Raw genomic sequence first — 14,180 nt, forward strand, 5'->3', positions numbered from 1 at the left:
CCCCTCCATGACACAAAAGATCGCCTGGCCAATGAAAACGTCTGGGACTGTGGGCATCTCACTCCCTCCCTCAACCTCTGGCCGGACAAAACATGAAAGGACCAGATAATACTTTTTCCCTTCTCCCTTGGAGTACTCGAACCTGGCCAGCCATCCAACCCTCTCACCTCTCCAAAGACTGACTCCTTCTAGCCCTCCCAGTGATATTTTGTTTGTTCAGAGCATGCAGTAAATACCAGTTAATTTGTCCCCAGAATTGTGGACATACATATGGTAATAGACCCAGTATTCCCAGGACCATGTAGTTATTTCCCATTCTTGTAGATTCCATTGTGCCATTTTTAGTGACCCTCTAATGAGGGAGTGCCCCTTTTGCATACATCATGCATATATTATGCATGACGTGGCGCAAAGAGTTTACAAGGTGGCGCAAACCTAGTTTGCGCCATCTTGTAAATATGGCGCCATGGTAGTGGCCCGTTAGTGTCACATTTGCGGAAACATTTCTGCAGCAAATGTGGCACTAAAGGGCGCAAGGGCCTTGTAAATCTGGCCCATAATTCCCAGAATCTGGTGCAGGGATACTGGCTGGAAACGCAGATTTCAACCCCACTGTAACATGGTACCAAATTCCATGAATCGTCTATCAATATCATGTAAAAGTTTCTGACAATTTTTTTAGTTCCTAAAAATAGCAACTGAACTTTATCACTGAGGACAAATTTAAACTTAAAGCTTTCCTCCAAGGATCTTCTAATTTGCAAAGTGGTGGGGTTGTGGTTTTCCAAGCCTTGCTAAAGTTGATAAGGCGGTTGATCACGCAACTGAAAAGCTGTAATAGATTTTTGGTGCCAGGTGCGGTAAACAAACTAATAGTTTACATAGCTCTTACTACCTACTACAAAGGAGCAGAAGTAATTAAGTGTCTTGTATAAAAGTAGTAATCACTTGTAGAAAATTGTTGTAAGAAGTACCAAGTTGTTGACTGTAAGCAAAAATGTGGATGAATTCAGAAACGTGAAAGAAATAAGAGAGTTTTGGGAAAAAGATGGGTTACTTAAATGCTTTGCGAATCATTGAGACTAGTCGGTAATAAACATGTATGGCCCCTGACACTAATCATGTTATTGGCCACAGCCTGTATAGATATTAAGGACTCTATTAATGATCCTGGACGGCCGCAGGGCACAGGGAGTTTTAATGGCTCTAAGCATCCGTAACTCCAGTCAATGTCCAGAGGGAGAAACAGACCTAGGCAGCATCAGGTTGTTTGACCTACTCCAGGTTATACGTTCTCAGCTGGTGGTAAGCACCATAGATGAAAAACCAAGAGGAGCTGAGATTTCGCATCAGCATTGGATGAACCAGGGGAGCCTGGCGGCTGTGGAGGCCAGCACGTGCATAGCCTCTCGGAAGGTGGCTTACCCTCCAATCATGGTGTCAGCAAGAAGACATCTAAAAGCAAGCACACCTTTCCAAGACAGTTCCCAGGGGTGATGACTTCTGCTTCCAGGACAACAACATGCATTAGTACTGTATATTAATGCTAACCACTGGAAGCGTTTGCCTGATAACTAGTGTGTTAATGGGTTTCCAGGCAAGCATTATAGTTCACATTCGGCCTCCTTTGCTTTGTTCTTGCATTCCTTTGGTAGGTTTCTCTCCATGCTACCCGATTATCCAGCATTGCCTCAAGTCTTCTGGGCTCCATTTGTTCTGTTATCCAGTTGCGCTGCATCGTCTATTTCCTCTGATGCTCTTGAGTTGCACAAGATGTCAGTCCTCATGTCCTGCAGTGTAAGTGGTCACTACATTTCTCTTTGTCAGTCTTCTGTGTTACTTTACTTGCTCATTAGTTTGCAATAATTTATCTTTTTATGTAAAAGGCCCCAGTCCTGTCCAGAAGGTATACCAGTTTAGTGACATATTTCTCCCCAACTATTTTTGCCCGTTTCCCTCTAGAAATAGGAATTTGGGTACAGTTAGAGGTGTGTTCTATTTTCACTCATCGGGAGGCAGACGGCTCGTAGGCACAACCACTCCAGTTTACTTGTGCATGGCATCAATGATCATTAGTGGCCCTGGAAAAATGAACATCAATCGTGCTGAAAAATAATAGCACTCAATAGCACGCGTTAGCCCTCAGTGCATGAAAGTTCAATAATTTTAAAGCTCACATCAAATGCCAATAAATCCTTTCGGTTAGCCCTTACACTTATAAAAGATACTGTCGTAGCTCATAATTAATTCATTTTTTAAATAAAAGTGTTCATTGCGAACTTTCATTTCAATCAGCAAGTGTACAAATAGTTTACAAAAGAATACATTACTCTGCATAGATCAGTAGACTCAGTCAGCAGTGCCTTGGCGAAGCTATAGAAATTGCTGGAGTTATTTCCATCCACACAATTATATTCATGTTGTAGCCTCATGCCTTGCCCCAGTATGAAGTGGGTTATTTTATGTGCACAACAGGGAAATCTTTTAGCCTTCCCACCTTCCGAGCAGCTACTTAGCTCCCCCAGTCCTCAATCAACTCCATTGCTTTGAAGTTGGAGAGGGCTTGGATGGCATACATTCGAATGGTGTAATTTAGCATCACATCTTTGGAACAGCTGGCTATCACAGTCATCTGCCTTCCCTGTCCTTGGGTTGGGTGGAGAAAGGGCAACAAAATCACCCTGCCCTCAACAAGGCCAGGGGGCAGGGGATGAGAACCATTCACTCAAAAACAAGGCAGGTAGTGGAGAAACTTAGGGAGGAGGGCCATGGCAATCACCTCCCACTGCCCAGTAAGGTCAGGGAAAATGGGTTGGCAAGACAAAGGGGTTTACCTTGCTCCGAGCAAGTCCATAGGTACTGTGAAGACACCTATGATTCAGATCTCTCCCCACACCATCTAACAGACTTCTAACAGAACTACATAGGCATACCTGCACAGATCAGAGGGCTACCCACTCACACAGGTTACAGAATGTGATTGGTTGTTTTAGAGTTGTTACACTTTGTAATTCATTGTAATGTTAGTGAGCAATGAGCAGAAAGTCAGTCAAACTCGCATGCCAAATGCGCAGCGGGGCTTAGCAGTGGGCCCTGGTGACTCTATGTACCCAACTCTCTGTGGGCTGCTAACACCTGCAGCTCTCAGCCTTAGGCTGTGCACACAGGAGATTGGCCACAGAGCCTTTCCGGAGGGCCAGGTCCTCCACTCAAGGTTCCATAAACAGCCAACACTAGGCTGTGCAAAGCCTTCAGTCACGTACAGCATGGAGTTGGCCATAGGACATGGCCACCAGCAAGGTCCTGTGGCCAACCGTACATGGGCAGTTAACTCTCACATTATAGGGCCTTTGGCTGTGAACAGCGGGGGCTTGCTGCAATCTGGGGGTTTTCCTCTCACAAAGGATAACCCAGACACACAGGAAGGTTATTGAGTTTTGCTGGCAGAAGTGCTGAAACGTTAGTAAGAATTTTGTGGATCTCTGCTGATTCTGGAACTTTTACTCGCAGGATCTTGAAAAATCTCTTAATTTCGTCAAAGTTTGACTTTTGCAGGGCATTCTGTGTAAGAAAACATTGCAAGTCACATCGCCCTGGACTTCCCAGGGTGTCTTGTTTCAGGAAATGACTGGGTTTGGTAGATTTCCCTGGGCGCTGCCTCAGTCTCCACCGAAATACCACAGCTGCCCGCATCACCAGAATAGGGCAATTAGAAGGCAAAATCTTGAAGCTTCCTTGTTAAGTTTGGGCCTTTGCTGTCCCAGGAAATAGGCCCAGCAGCACAAGTGGATTCCCTAATTGATTCTGGAAGTAAATAACACTTTTGGCATCCTTTAAAATGGGTGCATTACCCTTTGGGACATGACCAAAATGGACAGATACCTAAAGAGCATGTAATGAAACCTAAACCCCCTTCAAGAGTAACACTCAATGTCAGCAACTTTGAACTTTCATCCAAGACAACCCGGTAATACACCAAAGAGAGGTCCAATGTTTGAAACAAAGGCGCTAACCTTAGTATTTCAAGCATCTTGGTTATGTTTGGCCAGGGATGCCGATCCACCCAAATACACCGATTCAGGTCCCTCAGTTAACAGATTCTAATCTGCCCCCTCCAGCAAACCAGTCTCTCAATTATACCTTATCTGTCCAATTTCTCCAGCAGTCTCACATTGTGGGCATGGAGAAGTTCTACTTCCTGTTTTGTAAGTAGCCCAGAGCTATCACTAAATAATTCTGGGTACTTCCCTTTTCATTTATTTATTGTCTTTTTATCAGGGATGCACCTCCATAATGAAGAAAACACCAAGTGTACTCCATTCTTGAACTGATTATCAGTTGTATGCCTTTTGTCTTGCAGTTTTATGCCAGCAGCACCATATCCTACATGAGTCCATAGGGGGAACAGATGCTTCTTGGGTAGAAGTATGGAGTGGGGTATTGTTGGGAGCAATAGGGGTAATCTAATATTCTCTTGTTTTGAATCTTCTTTGTACATGTTGTTTACACATCCAATGCACCATGACACAGTACCTCAACACGTACAATGCAAGCTAGCTTCATCCTCACTGCCTGTGCCACACGGGCACCCCATAGACTCCACCTCTGGCACAACACGTGGCCTCTTCAGGCAGCCTGCCTTCAGGCTTTGATAGCTGGAAACATATTAGATTTCTATATCTGGAGTGGTTCTCACATGGTTTCCTTAGGGGAACTGCAGACTGACTTTACTCTGCACAGCTCACAATTCTATAAATACCTATGGAAGTGCCAGACCCTAGTGACCTACAACTCCATTCTGTCCGACCTACCTGAGTACAACCCACCTTGGGCCTGCTGGGAAGGGATGAAATCTCAACAACGTATAATTTGCTGATCGCCAACACAAAGGGAACAATGGGGGGGATGCGTGGACCCAATGGATGGCAGTGACTGGTGTGATGCCAAATGGCCCCAAGAGAGATGGCCATTTCGTCCTACCTATGCCTCATTGCAATGAAATATCTCCAAATGGCATGCCTTACCCTTAAGCGGCAGATTGGCCACTCACAAATGTGACATGCCCAAATGCACCAGAGACAAGTGTGGGTTCTTCGACATGGAATAGCAGCATGGTCTGCGAGCAGCAGTTATTGGCCATTACTGGGCCAAGGTCTGCTCTACACTTTCTCGAATTACTAAGCACCCAGTCAACAGCTCTCCCCATGTCGCCTTGCTGGGGATCCTGGAGGACGAAGGAGGCCCTAGGGGGAGAATGGCCCTTGGTGGGAATAGGGGTCACAGTCACCAAAAGGGAAATCACCCAACACTGGAAATTGCCCAGCCCCCTCCCAGGTTGAGTAGAGAATGAAGATGGACTGGTGTGTGAAACTATAGGACCCATATACATAGCAAGGGGATGCCCCCTCAAACAGCACAAGATTTGGTGGAGATGGTAGGCATAGTAAAATATACCTGTGTGCTAGAGAATGCATCAGGGATCCTATCTGTGCATGATCCTCAGCAATCGCAAATCGTCAACAGTACAGCGCTTAAGATGTGTATCTTTTTTAATCTCTTTCTATTATGTTTTCCCTTCCTGTCTTAATTTGGTGCTTATATTAACCCAAGAAAGTTTGATTTTCCCCAATAATACAAGGGTGTCAATTAAAAAAAACTAAAAATAATAAATATGATGCAAAAATAAGATTCTATGTTAAGATTACTGTGGCAGTCATAGGTGGGGTGGCTAAGGAGATCGCATTGCATGTTCTGCGGTATGGAAGCAATTAAAAAAATTTAAATGCCCCATACGAAAAAAATAAAAAATGCATTCAACGTTATACTGTATGGAAAAAGTGTGACAATAATTGACTGTCCCATGCGGTTAAACAGACCAAGGACGCATAGGTCCTGGTCCGCTAAGGCTAAGGATGCCTCTGTGCCTGTTTCAAGTTCATGGTTGGTCCCTCTGAAACTTTCGACCTAGCAACCTTGTGTAACAAGGTACAAAATCTTCTGTAGGGCAAGCCAGGAAGCTAGTGCTGAGAAGACATACTTCTTAGAGTGGTACCAATGTCGTTACAAACTTGCCACCAAAAAGCTCTATGAAAAACACTAAGATGAAGCTGCCAAGGTCATGACTCTTTCAACTATACTTGGCTTCTTCTTCTGTCCTTCAGAGATAAAAACGTTCGTGGAGCACAAGAGAGTAACATTTTCCAAGTCCCAGCCTTTTTTTCTGTAAACATTCCTGTGGCCCTGTTAACATAACAAAAAGTGCTCAAATAACTGATTGTTCACGTTTTCCAGTTGAAGCCGGCATCCAGCACCACCTGTGTCAGGTCAACAGCAGCATCCAAATTGACTCTGAGTAAATTCGAACAGAAGCAACAGCCCCATCTTTCCTCTGTGCCTTCTGTGCTTTACAGCATGACCGGAATATTGAACAGGGGAAATAGGAAAAAACGTCAAGTTCCATCTGGTCCAAAGATATTCTCTCAAGCACACAACAGTTTCCTCTGTCTCAGGGTCTTCTGTACCCACCAGCCACATGATGGACGTATCAGGTGGACAAACAATGAACTGGGCCCCTTTATCCATGTGGGTCAGCAGGAGGGAAGTTCCAAACAGAGCTACAGAAGGTTTCATCCACTTGTCCAGCAAGCAGACAAGAATTATTTGATACCAGAGAGATTCCTTCTGGGTGAAGCAGGGCATATTAGCCATCATATAAATCCTATAGATCAGTGGTTCCCAACCTTTTCACATCTGTGGACCCCCACTTTATCATTACTGGAACACGGGGACCCCCACTGAATCATTATTGGAATCTGGGGACCCCCTACTAAGCCATTACTGAAAGCTGGGGACCTAATCTGTTAATTTTAGTTTATTTTCTGAGCAGTCGCGGACCCCCTGAGGAAGCTTCGCGGACCCCGAGGGGTCCCCGGACCACAGGTTGGTAACCACTGATAGAAATCATTTACTTATTATTCGTAAGGCCTGCCCAACTATGAACAAATATCAAGGCTTCCTGCTCACAGTTTTACAGCAGCATTGTAGAGGTTTTTAGGGTTTTCTTGGTAATACATATATGTTACATACAAGTTGTGCCTGATTGTATGACAATATAGACACACTTATAAATGAGAGTATATATGAATTAGATTTAGGGTCTAGAAAAGGGTTTTGAATGTGAGTGTGGTAAGTGTACTGAATTATGTTGGAAGGAAGCAAAGTTGTTAAAGCGCTGCTCTCTGTGTCCTTCTGCAAGATACCATTGTTTGCACACAGAAGTAGCAACAAATGTGCTGAGCAGAGGCACCCCATCTGCTCTTAGTAGGAAATCATTGGAAGCTAAGGAGGTAAGGGAAGCGAGAAAATGCTCAGTGGACATACTGAAGGATCATATTCCGAATGCAGGCCCAGCCGCAAAGCAAGGTATACAGGGAAAACTGACATTACTTGGAATGCTGTAAATTAGGTGGGTGTTTCAGCCAATATGTATATGGCTGAGGATACTTTTGAATATCAGATAGATTAACAGGAGGGGGAAGTATGATGAAACATGCGGCCTTTCCGTGGGTCGGCTCTAGCATTAGTAATGAATGCTGAGATTTTAGTAATAATTGCCATAATTCTGATACATAAGTTTCGTAGATGATTTTTATAACAAATTCATTTTTATTGTAAAATACCAACAGCTATGTGTTTTACCCCATCCAAATAAGATTTTACCTGATATGGTTGTCTAACTCAAAACACTCTGAATCCGGATGAGCCTAACTCTGCAGAGAAAAGAGTGGCAGGTAGCTGTCCATTCCTGCTTTCTCAGAAGGGGTGAGACATGCATTTTTCCTTGGCGCCCAGGAAATCTAACTTGGTGTGCCACCCCCAAACTGGAAGGTTCAAAAATAGTGCCCAGTGTATATATCACATCCAACCAAAAAGTAAGGCCATAAGGAACTTCGGAACCCTCGTGAAGTAAATACCTGAAAAGCCAGGGGCAGTGTTCAATCCATGATTTTATTATGCACACAGATACGTCATTTTCACAAGTTTGCCTCTTTGTCTTCCAGACAAACCGGGATTGGTTAAAATAATCACATGTTAGATTATTGCAGCCTTTGTTTACTTACTATAAGCTTAATGGATCAAGACTTTTAGACTGTTTGCATACAGACGCATTGGCAATTGAAAAAGAAAGTCATTATTTGCAAAGAAAAAATATATATTGATAAAAGAATGTGACACTGAATTCATTAATTATACTGTGTAATGCATTAAAAAAGGGGTTCAAAGCCCGCTGTATGTATGGGCAGGGAGTATTTTATTTATGTACTTTGACATTCACTTTATACGAACAGAGGAGTATGAGGTCATGAGACAATATTAAAAAAAGGCGTCCATGCAGAAATACTTTGACATGGCCAGAGTGTTTGGTAAATAAAACACTATTGTGAGCAGGACGTCTTGTGTACCAGCCTCTGTTTTGAAAGAATTGCTTCAACATAAAATAATATACAATAAATTTACAGTGGCAGTTGCCACTGGGTAGTTACATTTAATTCAAATTTTCCATAAGAGGAACGTTTTTTGTTTGGCTAATAACTTTAGTGCTGCTCAAAAGATCTATACAGAATGTTCCCTAACAAATGTATGTGCCTTGCCTTCTTCATGGAAAGTTTTGTGCTGATAGGACAAGCGGGGGCCAAGAAAAACAGAATAACACCAGATTTTGCAGAGCGTTAGAAATTTTGTCAGGAACAAACTTTATCATGTCCAAAGAGTGCACATTTTCACAGCTGAAGATTGTTACCTTATCGAAAGAGAATTAGAGTAGCTTTGCACTTAAGTATAGTGAATCCTGTCATGCTTGTTTTGCTCACTTAGCACACAGAGGCCGCTGATCCCACCGTGGTCGCAGCTGAGCCTGTTTTTGCTGGTGTACTGATCAGGGACTCATAACTGGTGACCAGCTGCATGCCGTAACCCGCATTCTGCTGAATCCCACGGAAGAAGTGGGGAGAAGCAGGAGAATTTGTGCATTTACAGTGAACAGAACTTTCTTGTTAATCTGTTTCACTGACAAAGAGAAGTTGAGGATGGTGTGAAGTAGTGACATTCACTTACTGAAAATCTTAAACTCTTGTACAATAAATACATTAGAGTAATACTTATCTCAATGGCTGTGTCCATTTTTATCCTACGAAAAAGTGATTATTTTCCTAGTATGGGGGCTGATGCAATTCCTGTTCTGCACATGAAAGCAGGAAATGGTTTCCAGTGTGATGAACATGTCCACTCCTCTAATTGTGTACCCATAGACGCAAGAAAGAGGTATCTACTGGAAGGTAAAAATCTGCTACTTTTGAGTTGGACAGGTCCTTAGTTGCAGTGCAATTCCTGCTAGAAGGGGGAGATAGCTACTTCTAAGTAATATTTGTAGCTGGAAGTACAGTAGCTTTGCACACACCTCCAATTATCTTCATGCTGTAAAGATCAATCAGAAAACGGGTTTTGTTTTTTGGTGATACAATTTTATTAGTAAATGCTTACATTTCTCCTGAGGCTTCTTAAAATGAATTACTGACTGAACTGATTCCTTTTATAACTGAGGTTTTGGACCCAAAAGAGAAGAGGCAGGTAGTATACATTGGTGATTTTAATTGTAAAGTCTCTAACCAAACAATATGATTATTTGCTAACTCTGATAGAGAAAATGCCTTAAAAAGTCCTCCATCAATTCTCCCACCGAAAATGAAATCAGATAAAAGAGGTTTGCTCCTCCTGGATCGCCTAAGGAAAAATGAATACTTAATAGTAAATGGTAGAATTGATTATTATTCCCCAGCCCAATATCATCGTAAAACTACCACTGGTGGCTCTATTATCAACTACCTGATTGTTTCCTATTGAAGTTTTACTTTCATTTCTGAAGTGAATATTATTGATAGTCACCTTAGTGATTATTAAGTTATATCTTTCTGGCTAGATTTCAGCTTGTCAGATGTGGGCACATGGCATAGAAATGGAGACATGGTGAGGTTTGAGCAGTCAACCGGTAGAACACATTGGAGGCCAAGTTTGGAATCTGGGAATCATAACTTGTAATAAAGAAATGTAGAGCCCAGATATTATCCTTAAGTACAGTCAGTATATTAAGCAACTAGTAGCTAACATTAGACAAGAGCATAGGACTACTCATCCTGGATGCTGTCAACAGCCGTTCCTATATCTGAATAAAGAGATAAATCGGCTAATTAGAAGTAAATTTTTATATTTCTCTGTCTTAAGTTGGACACTCAATTTCTCTCCTAAAGCAGAGAGGAAGAAGATTAAAGGTGGCCACAACAAAGCAAAAATGTGATCTTAAATGGACAGCAGTGTGTAATGACATCAGAACATTTTGGAAAATTATTACCAAATGCAGTAGGACTAGAGTGAGGTCCTCCCTATCTCAATCTGGGAGGAACAATGGAGTAGTTATCTTACAAAGGTACGTGCTGATAAATATAGTGAGAAGTTGTGTATAAGACATTTTTCTTTTCCATTGAATTGTGAGCTACAAATACACTATGGTCCTCTTTCGGTAGAACGGACTGTGGGTTTCAGCCTTGAAATGAGACCCTCTGGTGCAATGGGCCCAGCTGAAATTCCAAGCTCTGTAATAAAAAGAGAGCCTAAACTTTAGGCAACTTTTTAGCACGAGTTTTTTAACATTCTTTTGTACATGGCGCAATTCCTCTGTCTTCGACCAAGTGTATAGTTCCTTTGAACAACAAGGGTCCTTGTTATCTGCCCAAACATTATCTGCAAGTTGCCCTATCAGACACCGTTGGTAAAACTTTGTCGGAAAGCACATTAAAGCACCTTCATTCCTGAGTGGATGAGAAACAGATTATCCCTGTAGAACAATCTGAGGATAAGAAAAAATAATGTACACTGGACAACATTTCAGTTCTCCAACTCATGATGGAAGACAATTTTAGTATCTGAGAACTTCCAGTCTATGCAGCTTTTATTGATTTTCAGCTGTGTTCCACATAGCCGATCAGGCAACTCTGCGGAAAACACTGCATAGACTTGGCATGCCTGAAACCCTGTGCCCTCTATTATAGCTCTGAATTTCTCTACCTGTTGTCATGTGTTGTCATGGGGTGTCCAGTATTGTGTTCTGAAATTCATATCAAGAATGGCCTCTATGTTGCTGACTTGTCTCATTATCTTGGCTTTGGTTTTGTTGACTCTCTGAGAACCGTGGGTCGTCAATTGCTGTATATGCTATATGCAGATGATGTTGTGATCCTTCATTTAACCCCAAAGGGTGTGAACAACTAGTTGGCATCATTAGAGCAGTTTGTTGACCCCCACTCTTTAAAAATCAATGCAACCAACAGTAAAATTTTGATTTTTAAGGGAAATAAGATCATAGGTATTTAAATTACAGTTGGTACCTTGGTAAACAAACATTGGAGATAGTAAAGACATATCCTCATCTGGGGAAAATTATATCCAGAACCTTGAATAATGCTGATTATATATCTTATTGTACTAGTAAAGCTACATCACAGTCTAATTGGTTCAGGGATTTTTTAATAATTCTGTGGGTTGGCCACACTTTTTCTCACTTACTCGCTGCATGTAGGGCAAAAATTCCATCATCCCTAATATACGCCATAGAAACAATTGATGTCTCAAAGTGGGATTTTTAAATAAATCAGAAGGGCAACGTTTGAGGAAACTTTGTAATATAAATACTTCAGTCACTATACAGACATTAAGATTAGAATTTGGGCTAACAAGTGCTCTTTTGCAGGGCTTAGTGACAGTGGTATGATGGGGTTATCAGCGGCTGAAAATCGAAGTGAACACTCTAAGGAATTTTTTGTCTGTAGAAATCTTTGAAATGAAAAGAAAAATCCCTGTTTTATAGGGATTTTATTTATGTACTAAATCTTTTAGAGTTAAAACAGGAATTTCTGTGTTCTTGGTCAGACATGCAGTTAAAATGTTTACTTAAGTTGGTTTCTAGGAAATTAAGTTTACAAATAGATTCTGAATACTGTGTACATAAGGGGAAATTCAGTGTAACAACTGCTTCGTGCATGGTCATTAAACCACAGCAACACCTAACTTGGAATATTGATCTTGTGTTCGAAGCTGTTGGTTATCACTGTGTTACAATATACTACCTTTAAAATCATCAACTGCCAATTGGTCCAAATTATTGACAAAGAACACTGTTTGTAATTTTTGTAATCTTGCTATTCGGGATTTAAATCAGGTATTTTGTGCCTGCCCTACATTGCTTCCCTCATGTTGTAGATTTCTGAGACCTTGTTTCTAAAATGTAACGCTTGAAAGTCGGTAGAAGTCTGCCATTTCCTGTTCACTCCATCCAATGAAATAATTTATTTTGGTATTTTTACATTTTTAAAACGTTTCCTAAATTTGTATTGTCTGAGTTCCAATTTTAAATATAATACAGATTGTGCGTACATTTATCATAATGTTAATTTTTCACGTGGACCCCTTTTAAGTTCCACGTTTTGAATAAAGAACTTGAACTTGTGTGGTCCCAGAGAGATATGTGTGTGTTTTTTTACAATATGCTCAGCTGTGCTCATGCAGAAAATAGTTCATATTCTTAAACTGGTAGAAGCGTTATATGTAATCAGGATCCAATGTTATTACTGAGTTTATCAACCCAGGTTAGCAATATGCTGCTAACTTTGTTTTGAGCACTCTTTTCCAATAAATGTTACAGATTTAAGGTTTAAATGCCTTATTTGAATTGGGATTATATGCCTCTGCCCTGGCTCAGGAAAACAAGTAATCTAGTTATGCCCAAGATTAAGGGGGGGAAATATTTCCTTTGCTCACTCACAACACATCTGCACATTGCACAACTGTGCATGGTTCATGCACACAGATAATTATTTATCCAGATTGATATGTGTGGGTATTTTGAAATAAAAGGCTTTCAATTTTAACAGAGCGTAAGTGTATACCCTTTGTAGTACACCACAGTCAGAGAGAGATCAAAACACCGAGGTGCATATTTATACTTTTTGATGCAAAACTGCACTAAAGCAGTTTTGCTTTGAAAAGTTTAGCATTGGCTTGCGCCATTCTACAGCGCCAGCCGGGCACCACATTTAAGGAATGGTGCAAGCTGGTGCTAAGCTTGGGCTAGCGTAAAAAAAAGACGCTAGCCGGGTGGGGGTGGTGGTTCTATGGGAAAAGGAGGTTGTGTGACAGAAAATGGCGCTAGGCTGGTTAGTGGCAAAAAAATGCCACTAACCAGCCTTGCGTCATTTCCAGATGCACAACCATCCAAAAACATGACTCCTGTCTTAGAGGAGACAGGAGTCATGCCCACCACCCCAATTGCCAGCACAGGGGACCAGTGTCCCCTGGGCATGTCCGTTGCACCCAGCGCCATGCAGGTGGACCCATGTCAGGTCAACCAATGGCACTTAGAATTTTTTTTTGAAAATCCTACCTATACTTATCCTACTTACCTGGGATGGGGGCCCCCTTGTTGTTGTGTCCCTCTGGAGTGGGTGGGGGTGTTCCTGGGGCTTGGGGTGGGCACCTGTAGACCCATTCCATGGTGTTTGACCCACGAGTTAAATAATGGTGCTAAGAAAGCTTAGCGCCATTATTTGGGTCCGTCTCCCACCCATGTGTCATTTTAGCATGGGAGGATCAATATGGCATTATGGGGATAGTGTAATTTTTTGCATGGGAACGCCTACCTTGCATCTCATTGACGCAAGGTGGGTTCACGCATCCAAAAGATGGTGCAAACTCCAATATTTTTACGTTAGACGGGTCTAGCTTCAAAATATAAATATGGAGTTAAGTTTGCGCTGCATTTGAGTAAAACAAAATGACGCAAATGAGGCACAAACAGAGTATAAATATGCCCCCAAATGTCCAGCGCAACCAATGAGAGGCATGCCAAAAATGTAGAGTTCTTTACAGCAATTTCTTCTCTTGGAATTCTATTCTTTCCTATCACATGCCTTCTTTCCCACCATCCTGAGTGCTGATTAGTCCCATCTCCATGTGTGAAATTTGTTGGTCTCCTAGAGGAAGACTGTGGGTTACTTACGTTCACAGAAAATGTGTACTTTTTTCATATGTGAAAATGAATAAGAAGAAAGCGCTTTATTTTGGTGGTCTTCAGA

The 14,180-nt window shown here is 41.8% G+C and overlaps 1 protein-coding gene across 2 annotated transcripts in view; it reads right to left on the bottom strand.

Moving 5' to 3' along the window:
• The window catches only part of TMEM232 (transmembrane protein 232), a 756,305-nt gene that overhangs the window by 691,823 nt on the left and 50,302 nt on the right, over positions 1 to 14,180 (bottom strand). The gene's annotated exons all lie outside the window — the stretch shown is intronic.

Source organism: Pleurodeles waltl, chromosome 1_1 (genome assembly GCF_031143425.1).
Source record: "Pleurodeles waltl isolate 20211129_DDA chromosome 1_1, aPleWal1.hap1.20221129, whole genome shotgun sequence".
NCBI lineage: Eukaryota > Metazoa > Chordata > Amphibia > Caudata > Salamandridae > Pleurodeles > Pleurodeles waltl.